Below are 22043 nucleotides of genomic sequence, written 5' to 3' on the forward strand. Positions count from 1 at the left end.
CCATGTAACCTTGACGACAGTCAAGTGTTGTCTGCACAGGTACATGATGACAGTCGGAGAGACTGCACAACACTTGACCCTAAATGGATGAGCAACATCACATGAGTACCTATAACAGGTTTTGAGTGATGGACAGGCTAACTCATACGAGTATTGATATTACACACCACACGATTTGGATGAATTTAGCAGGAAAGATTTTCATATCACTTCAATGATCCATAAATGATTAATGGCAACTACAATAGTAGCTCTGCACAGGACAGAGGGCAATAAGTATCCTTGAGACTTGATGGGGGAATGTACTGCCCCTCTCTATCCCGTGACATCTTTTTATTTATTTGCCCATAAATATAACAAGGGATTGCTGTTGGTTTTAGTTCTTATCTTTTATGATAGTAGTATGTCTGTTATAATTGTAATTTTCCAAAGAAATACTGTATTATAATAATCATTTATAATACCTCAAAAAAATTATTCTCTCTCCCCATCTCAGTAAATCTCATAAATATTTTACAATAGATATACTCAGAATTTGTTACTGATTTTAGTTCTTATCTGTTATGATATTGTGTGAGCTAATAAAATCATTAGAAAAAACATATATAACTTGGTAAAATGTAAGTGTCTTAGAAAAGAGGCCCTGCACAGGGTTGTCAATATTCACTTTCAACTTCCCAATGAAGGTACAATAAAATTTTCAGAATTTTTTTCTTACACCATGTGCATTTGGATATCTTCCTTTTTCCATTGTTTTTTTTTTCTTTGTTAAACTGGCCAACCTTAGTTTGCCCAGTCTGGGGGTGATATTTAACCTGTCCCTTAAGGGTTATGAGGTGACGATCAAGAAGAGAGCGCTGTGATATAACCAGGCCAATTCACTAGTTAAATAGGTGGCAGAAGAGGAAGGGTCACTATATGAAAAGGAATCATTGCCACCAAGTGACAAACACAAGGTGATAGAGAGGAAAACTGAGCGGGGGGGGCAGTTATCGTCCAGTTGGGGACAATACCAGGGGGGTTAAAAGGTAACAATCATAATACGTCTGAAACTTGAATCTACCAGTTTACATACATCACAATCACTTTCCAATAGTAATGTTACATGTACTAAGCCAAAGCTGCCAACTCAGAGGGTATAAAGCTGCTATGTTTAGTGATTTCAGCTTGCCAAAATTGGAAAAACAGAGCCAGCAAATGTGAGTGTCAAACACTCAACTCCCCACGAGTTGGATGCCAAACCCGCACAGGAAAAAACGGATGAGAGAGAGGTGTCGAAGGGCCTAATATTTTCAATCAAAATCCTAACTAATAAAAGAATATATGTCAATTATTATTTTTCTCCTGAACCACAACAAATGAAGGTACAGCAGGAGATTGAAAATTAAATTAGGTTATCAGTTAAGTTAATGGAGTAGAAGAAGCCACACCAGAAGACAAAAGGAAAAGACTTGGTAGGGTTCTGGTATGCCCTAACTAATTGTCTGCATAAACTATTTTAACATCTTTCGATACTACACAAAATCTACAACCTCTCATCAGATCACTCAAAATCTACATATCAAGAAAGCCAGTTGTGCCTGAGCAAACAGTCTAACATAGGCTACATGGTCACCTTGCAAAAATCTAAACATTCGGTTTTCTCAAAGTCTTTCCTATATAGCCTGATGCTTTCATCTCCGCTTGTTGTAGATGACATAAAAGCAATAACAGAAACAAGCGCAATACCATACAAGAGGAAATTAGCCAGAAATCATCCAAATATTACAAACGCCGATTTGACCATCCGTATAACAGGTCGGCATGAAGAAATATGACAAGGATGTAAACATTCCAGCACCATCTAGTGGGAAAACAGATGACTAGTGACAGTTCTCACATGTCAGCATGTGTATTTTTATTTTTTAAACTGCCAATCACACCATACTGCACAGAGATAAAGCTAATTTTAATACATAGTAGGTAAGATTCATTCATGACGGGAAGGAATGATGCCAGGGAATGATTCTTGCTCTTCTTCCCCACACTCCCAAATGTTCCTCACTGCAAAAGTGGCCACTGGGCACCCTCTTCATATGTAAATGAACCAGGACAGGGGACATACAAGACACCTCTAAGCAACATTGGTCAGGATTTTCTCCATAGTGAACTAACAAAACACACAAGAAACAGTTTCAACTTAGCAGAATACCAGGAGAGGAGCAAAACATCCTCACTAAACAGCAGTCAGAGAAAAAGTCATTAGTAATGGCAGTTGAATGAGGGATTCAAACTCACACCTTTATCACTGATCAACTACCTTCTTACATAGTTTCTATGACTGTTTCCACTTTGTGCTGAGGTATAAAACCATAACTAGGCAATGGCTTGTACTGTATTTCCATAAGAAAAAATAGTCATTTACATATAAGAATATACTGTACTGTACTTACAACACTCCTGTATCCATAGCCACTGAGTCGCTCATCTCTGAGGAAAAAGCCACGTTGGTTCCTGCGACTCAACTCTCTCTGATAAAACTGTAAAAGATTAACAGATCAGCTACATGTATCATATAAAGCTTTGCATCTGCACTATTCAATAACAACTATTTAAAAAAAGGACCAAAAAACCAAAACATTCAAAACCTAAAATTTCTACCTTAACATATGTATTGTTCATATATATTAAAAGAAAGCCTTTTAGATCATTCCCAATGTGTGACTGAAACTCGTTGATGCATGGTAACAAGATGGATAATTAGTCACAAGTAGGTGAGTGGTGGGGTATCATCCACTCGCGTGTCACTAACCCTTCATTTTCTTTCAGAGACAAGAACTAGGCAGGATTGGTTGAGGAAGGATTCTGATAAAAGGGCTATGGTTTGTACATTACAAAAGATACAAACAATATAACCCTTGAAAATTGTGCACTTGTTCCTTCAAGAATACAACCTATTGCCTTTCATATAGGAAACTTACTTGTGAGGTGAGGATAATCTCGTGGTAGTGACTAGCACTGTTATAAAAGTTTGACGAACATACAAATGTAAAGAAAAAATCTCGACTCTCTCCTTCATAGTAGGCCACCACAAAAACTAATTAATTATAATGTCAAGCTTGACAAGCCAGTCAAGAAACACAAACACAAAATATACAGAGAATTTGACTCAACAGCAACTTCAAAAACCATTTCCAGTTTGCAACAGAGATACTATAAAAATGATGAGTCTTCTTTTTAGAAACAATTTGGTTTTACTAATACTTGCTACTGCTTTACAAATGCCTCTTTTTGTCAGTTCAGAATGCCATATCAGCAAGTGTAACAATGATACAGTGATGCTCACTTGTATCAAAGCAACATAAGGTATGCTGATGCTGAAGACGAATGGAGGGGAAGGGGGAGAAAACAGGAGAAAACTCTTCACAAAACATGTTTGTACATATGAAGCACGTCTAGATAACAAAAAAATATCATGCATAATGTGGAAATAGTTTATCTCTGAATGTGAATCCCAAATAAGTTGACTTTAAAAGTGATATGTGGCTCAACTAGTACATTAATGAGTACCACCTAATCTGCTGTAGTTCCTTGATCTTTCATTGTAAGTACAATTTAAGTAAGCAATAGTGATAATTATCTCCACTCTCCTCTATTAAAAAGCCAAAGATTGCAAATTATAAAAGTGATTTTCACTTAACCTTGATATACAAACCTTCACCTTTTAAAAGGGATGCAGGTCTGACAGTATCACACAGACTAACTAGGACTGAACATTATATTGGTCTACTGCCCACAAATTCCCCAGGTTCCTCTTTGCTGAGGAGGAATGGGAATGCATCATAGAATGACCTAAAAGATCTGCTTATGAGTATCTCATGAATGGCGTCATCCCCGTATGGTGAAAATGATATTGTTATGATACAATAAAGTTTTATGCATACTTACCTGGCAGGTATATATATAGCTTATCCTCTTGTCGCACTGGCAGAATTTCAAAACTCGCGGCAACCGCTAGTACACTGGTAGTTCAGGTGATCGCCACCCCGTTCCCGTGGCGCTGGTGCTCAGAACCATTCCCGTTTTCCTCAGATTTTCTCTGAACCCTGTCTCCTGAGGGGAGGAAGGTGGGAATTTAATTATATATACCTGCCAGGTAAGTATGCATAAAACTTTATTGTATCATAACAATATCATTTTTATGCATGACACTTACCTGGCAGGTATATATATAGCTGATTGACACATTTGGAGGTGGGTCATAGACAGCAACATCGTCATAATTTAAAAATATGATATTGTTATGATACAATATAGCTGTATTTTCTGAAGTCCGACAGAATTTAAAAAACTTCCGACACATGCAGTGGTCGGCCAGGTGGTTAGTACCCATTCCCGCCGCTGGGAGGCGGGTATCAGGAACCATTCCCATTTTCTATTCATAATTTTTATTTCCACTGTCCCCTGAGGGGAGGTGGGTGGGTACTTGATTATATATATCTGCCAGGTAAGTATGAACAAACTTTATCGTATCATAACAATATCATTTTGTTCATGAAATTTACCTGTCAGATATATATATAGCTGAATCCCACCGTTGGAGGTGGGAAGGGACAGAATAGAAGGATTTTGGGAAACAAATGCATGCAGATGATTTACATCTTGGTTCCACCTGTTAGCATAGCTGACTTCGTGATTACTGTCACCCAAGTCTGCTTCTGCTTTACTAGAGTTGCCAGCGAGGTAGAGACCTATAAAGCTGGTGCACTCCAGACGATCTGTCAACGGGGGCGTGACCACAATGTGACTAGACCATATTGACCATACCATGAGGGCTAAGAAGTAAAATAAATATATATATATAAATATATATATCACCACCTGACCAACCTAGCCAAAGTTAAGGTGTGTTAACTAAGGCTTAAGAGTTAAGAAGTCGCCGTTGTCGGCGACTCAACAACCTAAATTAAGACTCTTCCTAACCATTTCTACAGGATAGGATGAGTGGTACTTCTTGCCCCCAAGATAGTGTCTGCAGACACGTATGGCCCTAGCGAGCAGCATATCTCATATGCTATCTTCACATCTTGCAGGGAGTGTGAAGTGAACACAGAGTTGCTTCGCTAAAACATGGTACTCAGGATGCCATGCTCTGTTGAAATGCTTCCGAGGCCGCGCCCTCACCTCATGAGCATTCAGATAAAAGATTTTCAAATCTTTGTGCAAACACAATGAAGGAGCATTTTTGAAAGAACTCCTTAACACTAAAGCCAGGGTTGTTCTTCGATATGGGCAAGTCTGGTCTTTTTCGGAACACTGCAGATTGCCCGAATGACTTCGACTTTCTTGAGTTTTATGTAGATAAAACTTGAGAGACCCCACAGGGCACAGGACTCTCTCTGGCTCCTGCCCACTAACTTGTGCCATCCTTGCTTCCAAGCTCTTGTCCCAAGGACAAAACGGGTTTCCATTCTTAGGCCACAACGGAAGGCTTAGAGAGCACACCGCCTTGTGTTCTCTAAAGCCAAAACTTGTGACGATGGCTTAAAATCTCACTAACCCTCTTTGTCGTATCTATGGTGGTTAGAAGAAAGCCTTCCTGATCACATGCAAGAAGTTAACAGGTAGGAGAGGGTTCGAATGCTTTGACATCAGAACTTTCAGACTACGTCTAAGTTCCATATTGAAAGCTTCGATCTGAACAAGCACAGTCAGTCCGTATGTACTAAAGTCAGGTGACCGACCAGTGGACCAGTCAGACGAATCAAGGACAGCAAGGCTGTACCCTGAAGACCATAAGGCACTATTCTTCGCTGAAGGATGAGTGTCTGGACTGCCTGGGCGATTCAATCTAATCAAACCTTGGGGGTGTATCACGCAACCCAACGTGCGTCAGCGAATCAACTCCTGAGCAACTCCTGACTCGAGCTTCTGGTGCCAGGAGAAAGGAGCGAGGAGCAAAAAGGCGATTCAGTCCGAAGGAAGAAAATGCCTGACAGTCCAACATGGTCTCATGTTACACGATCATCGGGGGTGTATAAACGCAACCGACTTCGTCAACAAGAAACTCAGGGCTACTATATCAGGCGTGATCTCGCACGAGTGTCTGACTCCGAGAAAACAGGTGAGACAAAAAGTAGATGGTGAGCGAGTTTCGAAATTCCACAGAACTCAAAGATCGTGAAGGGCTTTGTTGTTTGACAGAAGCAAATCTCTGAGCCCAAAGGCCGTCAACAACATATTTGCGTATTCTTTAATAGTTGTGACTGCCAGCTTATCCCATTCTTCAGACGGAAATGGAAGACGGTAATCTTATTCCTGTCAACATCTCGATAGTCTGAACGTAGTCAGACTCAGAGCGGAGAGGTTATAGGTACCTTTCGAGTTAGAGTAGACCAACTCTCTCGGAAAAGTCCTTGGAAAGTGAACTAGGAAGGACGTGACCTCTGTGGAATCCAGGATCTGAAGGCCAACATGGGCGATCAGCGTCATTGTCGCTCCCTGTGACGTCGATAAATCCTCTTATTACATTTCCTAAGCGATTGAAAAAGGGGAAAAGAGACTAAACATCCATCCCCTTCAATATCATAGGATGGCGTTTAATGGTACCAATCCCGGATCGAGAATAAGGGAGCAGAGAAGAAGAAGCCTCTTCGTCCTCAACATATCGAAGAGAAGAATGAAAGGGCGTCCCTAAAGTCTCCACAACTCTCAACTTACTTCTAAAGAAAGATTCCACTCGGAAGTCAATAGTTGCTGCCGTCGATCGAGACGATTCGTACAGACTTTTGCAATCCTGTAACGAACCTCTAGAGGATCGTTACATTCTATGTCTGTTGTTATAATAGGCTCTTTCTCGTAAACCCGAACAGGGACCGAGAGAAGATACTTCCTAAGATATGAGAGAGCTGTGGAAGATCAGAGTTGATATGGACCACTGGTTCCAAAAACTCGTTTCGAGGACTGGAGGGACGACCGAATTGCTTCCACTTCTCTCAGATATGATCCAGGACATCTGAAACCCTCTCCAGATGTCCGGCACCTTCTTTCTATCACCTCAGGTGATACTTGACGCACTGATTGATGTTCAGAATCATTCCTAGATCTCGAATAAAATTTCAGTTTCCCGGAAGGAAAAACAAATAGAGGTCAGAATTGCAGTCTATTCAGAGAAAACAACTTCTTTAGGAAGGAAATGGTCCCCAGCAAGCTCATCCATTCCCTCACACAGTATGTTTACTTCCCTAATAAGGCTGCGCTTTACCTAAGCAGGAGAGCATATAATAGTGCAATGTTGTGGTAGACTCGTAGTCCTAAACCGTGCGGTAACGAGCACCGAAAGGAGAAAGATATCTCTGTTGAACATAGTAAGGCAAAACGAATGCAATGTTTATTCATTCATGTAAGAAATCCCCTCAATCTTAGGCTAAGTCCGTAATTGTAGGGCAGAGATACAGTTAGTCAGTCAATCCCGCAGGAGAGACGTAACCGCCAGCACAGAGATACATTTATTCAGTCAATCCCGCAGGAGAGAGAGACGTAACCTACAGCGCGTGACAGCGCACGAGCTGGTACTGGCTCGGTTGGACTGGAGGACAGTCACAGCAGCAGCTACGAACGTCGCCTCTTAACTTTATGCCTGAGTTGCCAGCTACCCTATTCTACGAAGAAATAGGTCCGTTATTTTTTAGCAGAAAGAGACTCTCAAGCTGGTATATTGTAGCGAAACAGAAAACGCTAAATATATAGATGCGTTTGTGTCGACATAACACTACCATACAACGGTAAAAGATAAATCGGAAACTCCTGGAAGGCTGCAGGGAGTAACGATTAAATGTCCTTAAAAAATAGAAAATAGACCTCTCGGTTGCCATCCGAAGAGGTAACTACAGCAAGCGTATATGACTTGAACCAACCAGTAGAAAATAACGCAAGGCAAAATATGATATTATATTACAATAAAGTTTGTTCATACTTACCTGGCAGACATATATATAGCTGAATTCGGAAATACAGCTACATACATATCTGACAGGCAAGTTTCATGAACAAAACTTAGAGAATCGAAGCAGACAGCTCAAGCTTCTTATGTTATTGGACATAAGCGTTCATTGACGTAGTCTACAAGTCTATTTCTTGTACGAGTCTGCGAATGACGAATGAGAGCTCTTCCGAATCTTGTCAATAAGAGCTTATTCGCTTACGCAATATCAAGTTAATGAGATGTTTGTCAATGAGAACTAACCCATTTACGGGACAAAGAGATATTTTGTCAATGAGGGGATACCCACTTACTTGACAAAACAATAGTATATTGTCAATGGGGGAAAGTCACTGAATGACAAAACGTAATCCAGGAAGTCGAGCATTTTATTTTTCCGATTCCCGTCTCAAACGAGGAAGGGGCAAGAATCCTGTTAAGAGACTGGGCTTACGGCAGGTAGAACAACGATGTTCAATTCGGCAGCGTAGTCCCGACTAGAAACTAACAAAATCTATCATCTGAAAAACCCTTTCAGATGGGCTTTTTTTTTATAAAAAGCTTGCAAAATTATCCTGGGAAGAGGAAGAAACTCTCCAACCAGCTTCCTCTCCCGTATCACAACTAATGCCTGCTAAAGCTTAAAATTTATTGGCAGTATGGCAAAGGAAGTCCTGTCTTGCGCTTTCCTGAAGAGCGTCATTTTGATGAGTGCCTTTGCAAGAATCCTACTGAACGTTGCCGAGAGTCCTGACGTGCAGGACGTCGAGCCTTTACATAACCCGTAACTGCCTTATCGCAAAGTCTTGACTGCGGTAGAGAAAACGAGATCTTCCCTTGAGCTTTCCTTAACTCCATCCACCTTTGCGAAAAGCAAAATAATATTGACAGAGACCTCTTGAATTCACGAAACCCGAGGTCTTGCTGGGTTTCGAAGACGAAGTTGTCTGTTCACTTAAAGCTTCCTCCGAAGCACTGCTAACTTCACATTCTTGAGGCTCAAATCTTAAACAAGAGCTTGAAGAGTTCAACAGAAACGTTCAGCCAGGAGACAAACCTGTCGTGCGCTCGGCGTCCACTGGCGAGGACGCTCGGCGTCCATCCGAGCGTCCCGTTCAAGCCGAGCGTCAAAAGAAGCGTGCAGAAAAGCGTCACGCTCCTGACAGGCGTCAAAACAAGCGAGAGAAACTGCCTTCTTTTTCATATTTCTCGGTGGAAAGACGTACACGTGATCAGGCGACGTTCGCCTTCTTACTTCTCACTGAAACGCATAATGAGAGAGAGGGGACGTGAAGCGTCCTCTTCTCTAAAGCGTCTATTTAGAGGGCGCGAGTCCTTCCGAGAGCTCCAACCCCTGCACGGGGAGGACGAGAAGCAATACTTCGAGATTCGTGCACGTGCACGATCTTCCGCAGCCTGGGAAGCGTCAACAGGTCCTACCGAAGGGACGCCAGATCGATGTGGGTTCCCCATAACCCTCCTTCGGCTTTCGACATGCCCTCTCCCTGGTCCTGGGAGTCCGACAGAGGTCCAGGCCTAGAGGCGTTATGGGGCCGATCTGACGTTCCCTCCTGACGAGAGAGAGGACGTGAAGCGTCCTCTTCTCTAAAGCTTCTTAGAGGGCGCGAGTCCTTCCGAGAGCTCCAACCCTTGCGCGGGGAGGACGCCTCGGAGGACGAGAAGCAATCCTTAGGGATTCGTGCACGTGCACGCACTTTGGCAGTCTGGGGATTTTCATCAGAAACTGCCGATAGGCACGCCAGATCGGTGGGGGTTCTCGTAACCCTCCTTCGGCTTTCGAAATGCCCTCTCCCTGTGGTCCTGGGAGTCCGACAGAGGGTCTAGACCTAGAGGCGTTATAAGGGCCGATCTGACGCACCCTCCACTACACAAGGGGCACTGTCACTACACTTAGCCACTTCACTGTTGCTCTCTAAAGCAAGCACTTTCGATTCTAAGTTACGAATCGAAAGAGTATAAGAGAAAGGGCAATAACCTCTACAGACACTGTTTTTTAGGGCCCGAGGCAACATTACCGGGTTAGGAGTAACAATAACAACAGAAGTAGCACTCTTCACAAACAATGAAGGAGAGCGATCACCTCTCGCAGACATATTCATAACCCGTAGGCCATACTACAGGTTAGGCAAAATAAAGTCTATCTCAGGAAGGTTAGCAGGTTCACTACCCTGACTTTTGTTTACTGATTAATTGCGTACATACGAATCATACTTTTTCCTTACGGAATTAGACATGTTTACTGATTAGCGTACATACGAATCATATGTCTTCCTTACGGAATTAGACAAAGTCTCACACTCCTTACATGACAAATCTCAAGAAAGAAGCAAGACCCATAATCCTCGTGCATACCAAGTGCGGATCTACCGAAGCTTTCGGTAGCCACACCCTATCTTTGCAGACAACACCCTCTGAAACTAGCTTAACTAGATTCAGATATCTTATGCAAAAATGAATCAAATTCAAATCAATTTAAGATAGCGTATGCCTAGCCACAAATCCAAGTAAATAAATTAAAAGACAATTAGGATACTTAGCGGCAATGAAGTTTCCAAAATCCTAAGCCGGAGGTACTGAAAACAGGTGTTTTCAGCACGGCGACAGAAAAATTATGAATAGAAAATGGAAGGAAAATGGTTCCTGATACCCGCCCTCCAGCGGCAGGAATGGGTACTAACCACCTGGCCGACCACTGCGTGTGTCGGAAGTTTTTTAAATTCTGTCGGACTTCAGAAAATACAGCTATATATATATCTGACGGGTAAGTTTCATGAACAAATAACTAATTTTTAAAATTACTATTAGGTTCCTTACCTGCTAAGGTAGCTGACTTCGTAGGTCCTGCCTCTTAGCCTGCTAAACCTTAGTAGCTCTCAACTAGGATGTGACCTGTTTGTTGAGAAAGCTAATAACAAGGGCCTGACAACTGGACATGACCAATTTGCTGACAGAGAATCCTAGCCCTCATTTACCACGGGCATTCATGCTAGGAAAGTTAGTCACCTGAACCACACACAATCACTATAACAAAATACTACACCATAAACTGAGCAGGCAATAACCTTCTCAGATAACCATAAAACACTATAACCTAATTAAAATAATAGCCTAGCATGTTAGTAGGTTATGGGGTGGAAACTCCTTTGCCCAGTACTGTACCTGAGGATACGTACGGGCCTAACGTTTGACAATTATCAAAAGTTGTCTTCACATCTCTGAGGTAATGCGAAGCAAAGACCGAATTTGTCCTCCAAAACGTAGAGTCTATAATGTCCTTGAGGGCTAAATTTTTTCTGAATGCCAAGGACGTAGCTACCGCTCTCACTTCGTGAGCTTTAACCTTAAGCAAACCGAAGCATTCTTCCTGGCAAAGCAAATGTGCTTCCTTAATGACTTCTCTTACGAAAAAAGCCATAGCATTTTTAGACATGGGTCTAGTAGGATCTTTCACAGAACACCAGAGAGAACCTGAGGCCCCTCTAATGCTTTTTGTCCTTTCTACGTAGTAACGTAAGGCTCTTACTGGGCAAAGAACCCTTTCCTGTTCTTGACCTACTAGATCAGCCAGTCCTGAAATCTCAAATGACCTTGGCCACGGATGTGAAGGATTCTCATTCTTGGCAAAGAATTCTTCCTGGAACGAACAAACTGCTTTGTTGTGCTTCTATCCTACTTGTTTGTTAATAGCTTGCAGCTCACTAATCCTTTTAGCTGTAGCTAAGGCTACCAAGAAAATAGTCTTCTTCGATAGTTTTCGTAAAGAAGCACTGTCCATAGGTTCAAAACCTAATACCGTTTCTAAGAACTTAGAGTACGACATCAAGATTCCAAGAAGGCGCTCTGCAATGTCGATCCTTCTTCGTATTAAAAGATCTGAGAAGATCTCTAAGATCTGCGTCATTGGACAGATCTAATCCTCTGTGCCTAAACACCGAAGATAACATACATTTGTAACCCTTAATGGTTTGATTTGCCAAACCCACTTCCTTCTTCAGATACAGAAGGAAATCCGCAATTTGGGTCACAGAGGTACTGGATGAAGAAATCTTCTGATTCTTGCACCATTTACGGAAGCTCTCCCACTTCGACTGGTACACTTTGATAGTTAAAGCTCTTCGTGCTCTCGCAACTGCCTTCGCTGCTTCTCTAGAAAATCCCCTCGCTCTGACAAGTCTTTCGATAGTCTGAACGCAGTCAGACCCAGAGCGAGGGTGTTCTTGTGGAACCTGTCGAAGTGGGGTTGTTTGAGAAGATCTACTCTCGTGGGTAGTCTCCTCGGAGAATCCACTGTCCATTCCAGTACCTCTGTGAACCACGTTTGGGCCGGCCAGTATGGTGCTATTAGAGTCAGCCTTGTTTCTTGACTTTCTCTGAATTTCTTCATTACCCTTCCTAAAATCTTGAACGGGGGAAATGCGTACGCGTCTAGCCCCGTCCAATCTAGTAGGAAGGCATCTACTGCGACTGCAAGAGGGTCCGGGTGACTGGAGAACAGTAATTCGGTAACCTCTTCGTCGCTGCGGTAGCGAAAAGATCCACCACTGGGCTGCCCCAAAGATTCCACAGCCTCTGGCATACTTGTTGATGCAAGATCCACTCCGTCGAAAGCACTTGTCCCTCCCTGCTCAACAGGTCCGCTCTGACATTCTTCTCCCCTTGAATGAACCTGGTGAGCAGGGTGACGTTCTCTCTCTCTGACCACAGAAGAATCTCCTTCGCCAAGTTGCAAAGAGTAAACGAGTGGGTCCCTCCTTGTTTGCGTATGTATGCCAAAGCTGTGGTATTGTCCGCGTTGATCTGCACCACTTTGCCGCTGATCCACGGTCTGAACGCTTTCAGAGCCAAGAAAATCGCCATCAGTTCCTTCTTGTTTATGTGCCAAGCTTTCTCTTCTTTGTTTCAAGGGCCTGACTCCTCTCGAGGGCCCAGCGTCGCTCCCCAGCCTGCGTCTGACGCGTCGGAAAATAATATCAGGTCTGGGTTCCTCTGCTGGAGTGACGTACCCTCTGCTAACCTTCCCAGGGCTAGCCACCACTTTAATTCCTCCTTTATCTTTAAAGGAATTGGAAACAGGAAGGAATCTGGTTGCGATCTTCTTGGCCAGACTTCGTTCAGAAAGAACTGTAAGGGCCTCATGTGAAGTCTCCGTAGGGAAATGAACCGCTCTAACGAAGAGTGTCCCCAGCAGGCTCATCCACTCTCTCGCCGAGCATCGGTCTTTCGATAGGAATTCTTGCACTTTCCGAAGGCACATGGTCTGCCTTTCGGGGGACGGGAAAGCCCGAAAAGTCACTGAGGATATCAGAATCCCCAAATAAACTAGCTCCTGTGTGGGGATCAGATGTGACTTTTTCAGGTTCACCATCAGACCCAACTGCTTTGTTAATTCTAATGTGAGGTCCGTGTCCTCCAGACATTGCTGCTTTGATTGTGCTCTTATGAGCCAATCGTCCAAGTAGAGGGAGACTCTGACTCCTAACAGATGAAGCCACGTTCGCCATCATCCTTGTAAAGACTTGAGGGGCCGTGCAAAGCCCAAAGCAAAGGGCTCTGAATTGATATATCTTGTCCTGGATCACGAATCTCAAATATTTTCTGGACCTTGGATGAATCGGAATATGGAAATACGCATCTTGAAGGTCCAGCGTCACCGTCCAGTCCCCTGGACGTACCGCTGCCAGTACTGAATCGTTCGTCTCCATCGTAAACTTGGTCTTTTCTACGAACAAGTTTAGCTGACTTACGTCCAGTACTGGCCTCCAACCTCCTGAAGACTTCGGTACCAGAAAAAGACGGTTGTAAAAACCTGGGGATTCATGATCCAGAACAGGTTTTATGGCTCCCTTCTCTAACATGCTGACAACCTGATGCCAAAGAGCCTCTCTCTTCTCTAAATCGATGTAATGAGCCCCTAGGGCTCTCGGAGCTGTAGCGAGAGGTGGTTTCTTTAGGAAGGGGATCTTGTAGCCTTCCTTCGCTACACTTACAGACCAAGGATCCGCTCCTCTGCTTTGCCAGACTTCCCAGAAGTCTAAAAGTCTGGCCCCAACACACGACTGGAGGACTTCGAACTCATTGTTTGGTTGAGGTTTTCGAACCTCTTTTGGCAGGAACTCTTTTCCCTCTAAAGGCTGGTCGGGAAAAAGTCCTACCCTGAAAGGGCTGCTGTGCTGTCCTTGTTTCCTTCGGTGTCTTCTTTACTACCTTTGTAGGCAAATAATTCCTTACTGAAGACGTCAGCAGGTCCTGTGTAGCCTTCAGTGTAAGGGAAAGCGCGATATCCTTAATGATGTCCGGTGGGAAAAGCTGTCCTGAAAGTGGGGAGAACATCAACTCCGACTTTTGCGCATTCAAAACTCCTTTAGCAGCGAAAGAGCACAAAAGCGATCTTTTCTTCAGCACACCTGCCGAAAAGAGTGAAGAAAGCTCATTAGCCCCATCCCCCAAGGCTTTGTCCATACAGAACATAATGCTTCTGGGTAAATCCAAATCAGAAGGTTCTTCAATCTCTAGAGTACGTGCCAAAGCCCCCAACGACCAATCGAGGAAATTAAAGACTTCAAAAGTCCGATAAATGCTTCAGCAAATGATCAAACTCTGACTGAAGTCCACCACACCTTGGCTGCGTGAGGGCATGCCTACGGGAACTATCCACGATATTAGAAAAGTCCCCCTGGGAGGAGGCAGGAACTCCCAGGCCAAGACTTTCCCCCGTAGCATACCACACACCAGACTTCGAAGCTAACTTGGCCGGTGGAAATGCGAATGAAGTTTTCCCCCCTTCTCTCTTCTCCTTCAACCATTCATTTATGCATTGAAGGGCTTTCTTAGCTGTGCTCGACAGCGTCATTTTCAAGAAAGTAGATTTCTTGGGTGCTTTCGTCTTGGAGAATTGAGACAGCGGAGATAAAGGAGCAGAAGGTTGAAAATCTCCTTCAAACAACGAAAGAAGGCACTCAGTTAGCTTCTTGTAATCCGAGGAAGGAGCTTCCACATTCTTGTCCTCCTCCGAAAAATCCACTAAGTCTTCCTCCTGAGAAGAAATATCCTGGAATTCCAGATGTTGAAAACAATCCATATCGGGTTCCTTTCCAAAGCTTGTCTGGAAAGCGAATGCGAAACTGCCTCCTTATCAAGGCACTTCCGCTCTTGTCGGGAATAAGCGGATCAGCGCGCTGCCACCTGCGTCCTGCGTCCACTGCAACCGCTGCGTCCACCATGCGTCCATCATTCTTCCTCTTACGTCCTGCGTCCTGCAGCGTAGGAGAAACGTCCCTCCTATAGGACACACTGCGTCCTGGATTACGAGATAATGCCGCCTGAGAAAGCGGAGGGAACGGTTTATCCTGCGTCCTCTTGGAGGACTTAACTGGAAGAGAAACGTCCTTACGTCTAACCGAGGGTTGTTCTGGCCTTTCCCAGGATTTAACAAGGACTGCTAATCTCTCCTGCATATCTCGTAACACTTCCTTTAGTTTCCGCTTCCTGACGAAACTCCTGAGGTAGGAGGCGGCGAACGAGGATGCACTGGCTGCTACGGATAGGTGAGCGATCCTGACGTCTACGAAGCGCAGATTCTCTATTAGGAGAAAAACCGCCCATCTCACAGCTAGACACGTCTAAAGGACGAAAAATCTTCTTCCTTTTGATAGGGATTGCGTCCTCATCTTCCGACGAAACGACCTCAGAGCTACTTCAACCCTCTTGTTCGTAAACTCTATCATCCTGGGACGAGGTCGGCATGTACGATCTCTTGAGAGGACGCGATTCTTCCAAAAAACGTCTCTTCCTTCCTGAAGCCAAACTATCAGAAGAATAAACGCACTTCCCAGTCACGCCTTTTCTCTGGCGTACTGCTGCAGCCTGGGACGTAACAACACGATCTGCCTGAAGGGACGGACTGACTCGTGAGTAAACCCCTCTCGCCTCCCTTCGACTTTCAACATGCCTTCTCCCTTGTGTCTGGGAGCTTGACAGAGGTCTAGGTCTAGGAGCACGAGAGGGACGATCAGGCGCCCCCTCCACTACACTGTCACCAACATTAATCACTTCCACTTTATCCGTTAATCGCTTGATCTGATCACCCATGGAAGCCAGGGCAGCGAACACTTTCACAATTTGCGGGTCAGTAGTGTCCTCAGATACAGCAACGGGCGCAGGAGAAACCTGGGGGGAAGGTGCTACTAAATCTACATTTGAATGAGCTGGAGAAGACACAGAAATAGAATCATTCAAAGGTTTACCCGAAGAACCAGATCTCTCACTTCTAGACACTGATCTTCTCACCCGATCTTTTTCCAGTCTTTCAACATACTTCACAAGAGTCTTCCACTCTTTCTCATTTAGACTCTCACATTCATTACACCTATTCTCCCACGTACATACAAACTCTCGACACTTCTTACATACAGTATGGGGATCCACCGATGATTTCGGCAGTCTCACTTTACACCCTTCTTTCACACAAACTCTAAACATACTCCCTGAATCAGACATACTAATGCAAGATCAATTGCGATTGCCAAGCTGACTTTCCGAATACGATACCAATATCCAGAGTCAGTCAACGAGCAGGAAATTCTATCAGAGAACCAACAACGATGTTGCCGGTTCGGCTGGCAGAGAAAATCTGAGGAAAACGGGAATGGTTCCGAGCACCAGCGCCATGGGAACAGGGTGGCGATCACCTGAACTACCAGTGTACTAGCGGTTGCCGCGAGTTTTGAAATTCTGCCAGTGCGACAAGACGATAAGCTATATATATACCTGCCAGGTAAGTGTCATGCATAAAAATGCTATTTTAACTGCCCTCCCGTTTTGATAGTACAATATACATGTGACAAGAACAAACACACATGTAGTTTCTCTCCAACCTACCTGAGACCTACAACAGTCATCCAATCAGTAGGTACTTAAATTCACTACTCATGTCAACAGGTCAACTGAGACATACAGGATTTTTATAAAATGCACTCTTCTATCCCTTTCCAGACCATTAGAGTTGAACATGAGTAATCCAGATGTGAGTTAGACACACTAGCACCCAAGCAATGAGGCCACTGCAAAAGAGAGAGACAGAGAGAGCAAGAGAGGAACCAGTCACCATTCAATCTTACACCAACTATGACCTGTATGTGACATGCTTTGCTGTCAATTGGTGCTTGCCATTATAGTCGCCATATGCTGAATGTTCCATTACAAAATGTAACTATTGGACTTGAAGGATGTATGACAGTAAAGCTAAATAAATTTACATTTCAAAGTCCTCATAATCCTTAACCTACAATACTACCTACTATGTACGTATAGCAAAAATTTCACACAAGGTTTATAAATACATGTATGTAAAAGTAACTTTCATAGGTTTTCAACTTACATCAACATAAAACACAATTATGGATATAAATTATTTTAACACTTTTAAAAACAAGCATGTTCCAGGTTCTGTTAGAAGACTGGCCTAATTCTCTGTGTATTCAAGTAGGTAATGAACTTTTCTCCATGTACAAACAAGATAAGAGACCTGGGAAGTAGTTCTGTCCTAGAAGGAACAGGAAGACACTGGGTCAAAAAGATGCCTAAAGAACCGAGTGATAACCTTACCTATGGCAACCATCCCACACTCAAGTGAACATAAGCAGACAGAGTCTTAGAGAGGGAAGGTGCTCACTCAAGTCCACTAGGACTTCTTTTTGTGTGAGGGCTTCCAAGATCACAGCAACTTCCTGCAAGGGGATGAAGGGGCTTAGGAAGGGGGGCCAGGGATAAAGATAAAAAATATCCATCTCTTCACTTTTCTACAGTTATGAGTTTTACTCTAAGCTACAGCAGAGGACAAGGTCAAATGGGCAGAGTACGGCCTGCGCTTGATAATGGGAGGGTATCTTCCACAGCATGATAACTGCCACAAGAGGCTCAACAACACTGAGCTACTTGGCAGGAGCAGGAGGAACACGGAAAGGGACAACAGTATCTGCACATACTCAAGCAGATATACCACAAACAACCAACATACCAAAGGTACGAGATAAACTATATGCTCATGACACAGACTTATCTAAGGAGAGACAATCACATGCACCAGTCATCATTGTCTGAGTGCATACTAGTTGCCTACTACATGTTACCCTCTTGGACTGTGCCAGAGGAGGAGAAACAGAAGGAGCAGGGAGAGGAGGGGAGACCTGTAAGGTTCAGAGAGGAGGGGGGACCTGTAAGGTTCAGCGGCATTAAAGGCAGAGTATATTCCTCCTAAAAGATACAGGTGAACACCTTTTGACCTTCCTCTGCTCCATGCTGAGCTTCTTCCAATACACAGGAAACCAGTCAGCACAGTGTTCACAGGTGGAGTCAGGGATGCAGGACATAGCCCATCAGAGCAAACATAATCGATGGAGATCTACAGACACAAAAGACAAAAGTGGCCATATACTTGCTTCCACCCTTCACTGTTCACACTTTTTGTTTATAAAGTACATGATGAAAATAAGCAAACACCACAAATACAGGATAGAAAGGTATCAACTTTGAAGATAGGCAGAGTGCAGAAAACACAACCACCCTTCAAGGCAGCCAAAAATAAAGTCCTCACTCAGTGTAGTTGGGTGGGGAACTCCCAGGTCCCTCCCTCCAACTTTACATACCAACCACCTTGTTACCAAGCTTCAATATGCATTTCCATCTCACCCTGAAGAATACTCATCCATAAAAGGCAATCTTTTACATTTCCATAAGAGCCACTATCTTATATTTGCACTTCATCATGGGTTTAAAAGTAACTAGGGTAAAAAACCGCATGGTACAGGGGTGGACCATGTACGATCAATGTGTACAACCCCCAAAAAAGTACATTATAATGCGTCCTTGTTGTTGGTGAGAAATGGAGCTAAAGACCTCTACTCCGGTGTCAGGACGCGTTATAATGTACTTTTCTTGGGGTTGTACACATTGATCGTACATGGTCCACCCCTGCACCATGCGGTTTTTTTACCCTATTACCTACTTCTTTTGGCTACCAGTTAGTATAAACATGAACCATACATATTTCCCAATGCTTAGAATTAACTTGTAATTTATGAATTTTGACCATTTTGTTGGTGCAATTCTGTGTCATTGGTAAAACAGCCACCAGTCTTGTCTGCTCAAGATAATAATTTGAAATACCATTATAAAATGATATTGTAATGATACAATTAAGTTTGTTCATACTTACCTGGCAGATATATATATAGCTGTATTTTCCGAAGTCCGACAGAAATTAAAAAACTTACGACACACGTAGTGGGAGTCAGGTGGTTTAGTACCCATTCCCGCCGCTGGAGGAGGGTATCAGGAATCATTCCCATTTTCTATTCATAATTTTTATTTCCACTGTCTCCTGAGGGGAGGTGGGTGGGTACTTGATTATATATATCTGCCAGGTAAGTATGAACAAACTTAATTGTATCATTACAATATCATTTTGTTCATGAAACTTACCTGTCAGATATATATATAGCTGAATCCCACCTTTGGTGGTGGGAGTAGACAGAATAGAAGATTTTAGGAAACATATATATGCAGATAAATGATATCTTGATTCCTTACCTGTTAGCATAGCTGACTTCGTGGTTACTGCCGCGTAAGTCTGCTTGTGCTACTAGAGTTGCCAGCGAGGCGGTAGAGTACCTATAGCTGGTGCACTCAAGATGATCTGTCAACGGGGGCGTGACCACGATGTGACTAGACATTGACCATACAATGAGGGCAACGAAGTAAAAAACCACCTGGCCTAGTCTACCAAAGGTATTCCACTAAACTAGACTAAAGAAGGGAGATCCGCCTCGGGCGGTCAACCCCACAACCAAAAAAAAAAACACACACAATTAAAAGCTCACCTAACCACTAAAGGAAAGGATGAGTGCTACCTCCTGCCCCCAAAACAGTGTCTGCAGCGACGTATGGTCCAAGCGACGAGCAATGTTCGTATGTCGCTTCACCTCCGCAGGTAGTGTGGAAGCGAACACCGAGTTGCTCCGCCAATATGGGTGGCACTCAAAATGTCAACTGAGTGCCATATTTCTGTGAAAGGCTATCGAGGTCGAAATACGCTTTCACCTCCCGCAGGTAGTGTGAAGCGAACACCGAGTTGCTCCGCCAATATGTGGCACTCAAAATGTCACTGAGTGCCATATTTCTCTGAAAGGCTATCGAGGTCGAAATAGCCCTCACCTCGTGGCATTCACCTTTAAAAGCTTCATGTCACTATCACTACATGTGGAATGAGCTTCCTTAATGGTGTCTCTCAAGAAGAAAGAAAGCGCGTTCTTTGACATGGGAAGATCAGGCTTCTTAACAGAGCACCACAAGTTGCCGAAGGTCCTCTACAGTCCTTCGTTTCTGTCTAAATAGAATTTGAGAGCCCTGACAGGGCACAGGACTCTCTCTGGCTCACTACCCACGATCTCTGTCAAACCCTTGATTTCAAATTGTCTTTGGGGCCCAACGGGGTTGGACGGGCTTTTCGCTTCTTTGCCTAAGAACATAGGGCTTAAAGAACAAACAGCATCAGAGTTCTTAAACCCAACATGCTTGCTTATAGCCTGGATCTCACTAACTCTCTTCGCCGTCGCCAGAGCAGTTAGAAAAAGTGTCTTCCTTGTAAGGTTTCTAAGCGAAGCTAAGTTGAGAGGTTCAAAATTACTGGACATCAAAAACTTTAGAACAATGTCTAAGTTCCAAGAAGGAACTCTTGGTTGAGGTACCTTCGAAGTCTCGAAAGACTTAGAAGATCATGAAGGTCTCTGTTATTGGCTAAGTCCAGTCCTCTATGCCTAAAGACTACAGAAAGCACACTTCTGTAGCCTTTTATCGTAGGCACCGCTAAGCGAACTTCATTCCTCAAGTAGAGAAGGAAGTCTGCGATCTGGCTCACAGAGGTAGGTGGAGGAAATGCCTTTCTTCCTTGCACCAGCTCCGAAAAACAGCCCACTTGGATTGGTATACGGCAATAGAAGAAGGTCTCCTTGCCGTTGCGATTGCTTTCGCCACAGGTCTTGAAAAACCCCTCGCTCTGGCCAACTTCTGGGATAGTCTGAAACCGCAGTCAGACTCAGAGCGGGGAGGTTTTTTGTGATGAACCCTCTCGAAGTGGGGCTGTTTGAGTAGATCTATCCTTGGAGGCAGAGTCCTCGGAAAGTCTACTATAAAAGACATGACCTCTGTGAACCAGTCGGTCGCTGGCCAGAAGGGGGCGATGAGAGTCATCCTCGTTCCCTCTGATGCCTGCGAATTTCCTTATTACTTCCCCTAGGACCTTGAACGGGGGAAAGGCATATACGTCTAGTCCCGTCCAGTCCCAAAGAAGGGGCGCTCTACTGCTACTGCTCCTGGGTCTAGAACTGGTGAGCAGTACAGCGGGAGTCTCGTTGTCCTGGAAGTTGCGAAGATGTCTACGAGAGGACATCCCATAACTTCCACAACCTCTGGCATACTTCCTGATGAGGGTCCACTCCGTCGGCAGAAGTTGACCTTGTCGACTGGAGCAGATCTGCACGGGACGTTTTTCTACCCCTGATATGAATCTCGTCAGGATAGAGACGGTCGTGTGCCTGCGCCCATAACAGGATCTCCTTTGCAAGGAAGAACAGGGATCGAGAGTGGGTTCCTCCTGTTCTTGAGGTATGCCAGGGCTGTGGTGTTGTCCGAGTTGATCTGCACCACATTGCGGAGACTTCGTTCTGAAAGAACTGGAGCGCCAGATGAACTGCTGCCAGCTCCTTGAGTTTAGTGCCGATGACACCTGTTCCCCTCTCCAGGTGCCTGACACTTCCTCCCCCCCAGTGTTGCTTCCCCACCCCGCGGAAGACGCGTCGGAAAACAACACTAGGTCGTGGTTCTGAAGCTTGAGGGAAAGACCCTCTGCGAGCTTCAAAGGGTCGGTCCACCATCTTAGATGTTCCTTTACCTCTTCTGATAACACCAGATCGAATCCAAAGTGTTTTGGTGCTTCCAATTGTCCGCAAGGAAGAATTGAAGAGGTCTGAGGTGCAACCTCCCCCCTAGGGAAACAAACTTCTCCAGT

At 44.1% G+C, this 22043-nt stretch overlaps 1 long non-coding RNA gene across 1 annotated transcript in view; it reads right to left on the minus strand.

Annotated features, from left to right (window-relative positions):
- The window catches only part of LOC135227059 (uncharacterized), a 122037-nt gene that overhangs the window by 2725 nt on the left and 97269 nt on the right, over window positions 1-22043 (minus strand). The window contains exon 2 of the long non-coding RNA XR_010317337.1: window positions 2433-2519. This is a non-coding gene — a long non-coding RNA (uncharacterized LOC135227059). The remainder of the gene's footprint in view (window positions 1-2432; window positions 2520-22043) is intronic.

Source organism: Macrobrachium nipponense, chromosome 15 (assembly GCF_015104395.2).
Source record: "Macrobrachium nipponense isolate FS-2020 chromosome 15, ASM1510439v2, whole genome shotgun sequence".
Taxonomy (NCBI): Eukaryota; Metazoa; Arthropoda; class Malacostraca; order Decapoda; family Palaemonidae; genus Macrobrachium; species Macrobrachium nipponense.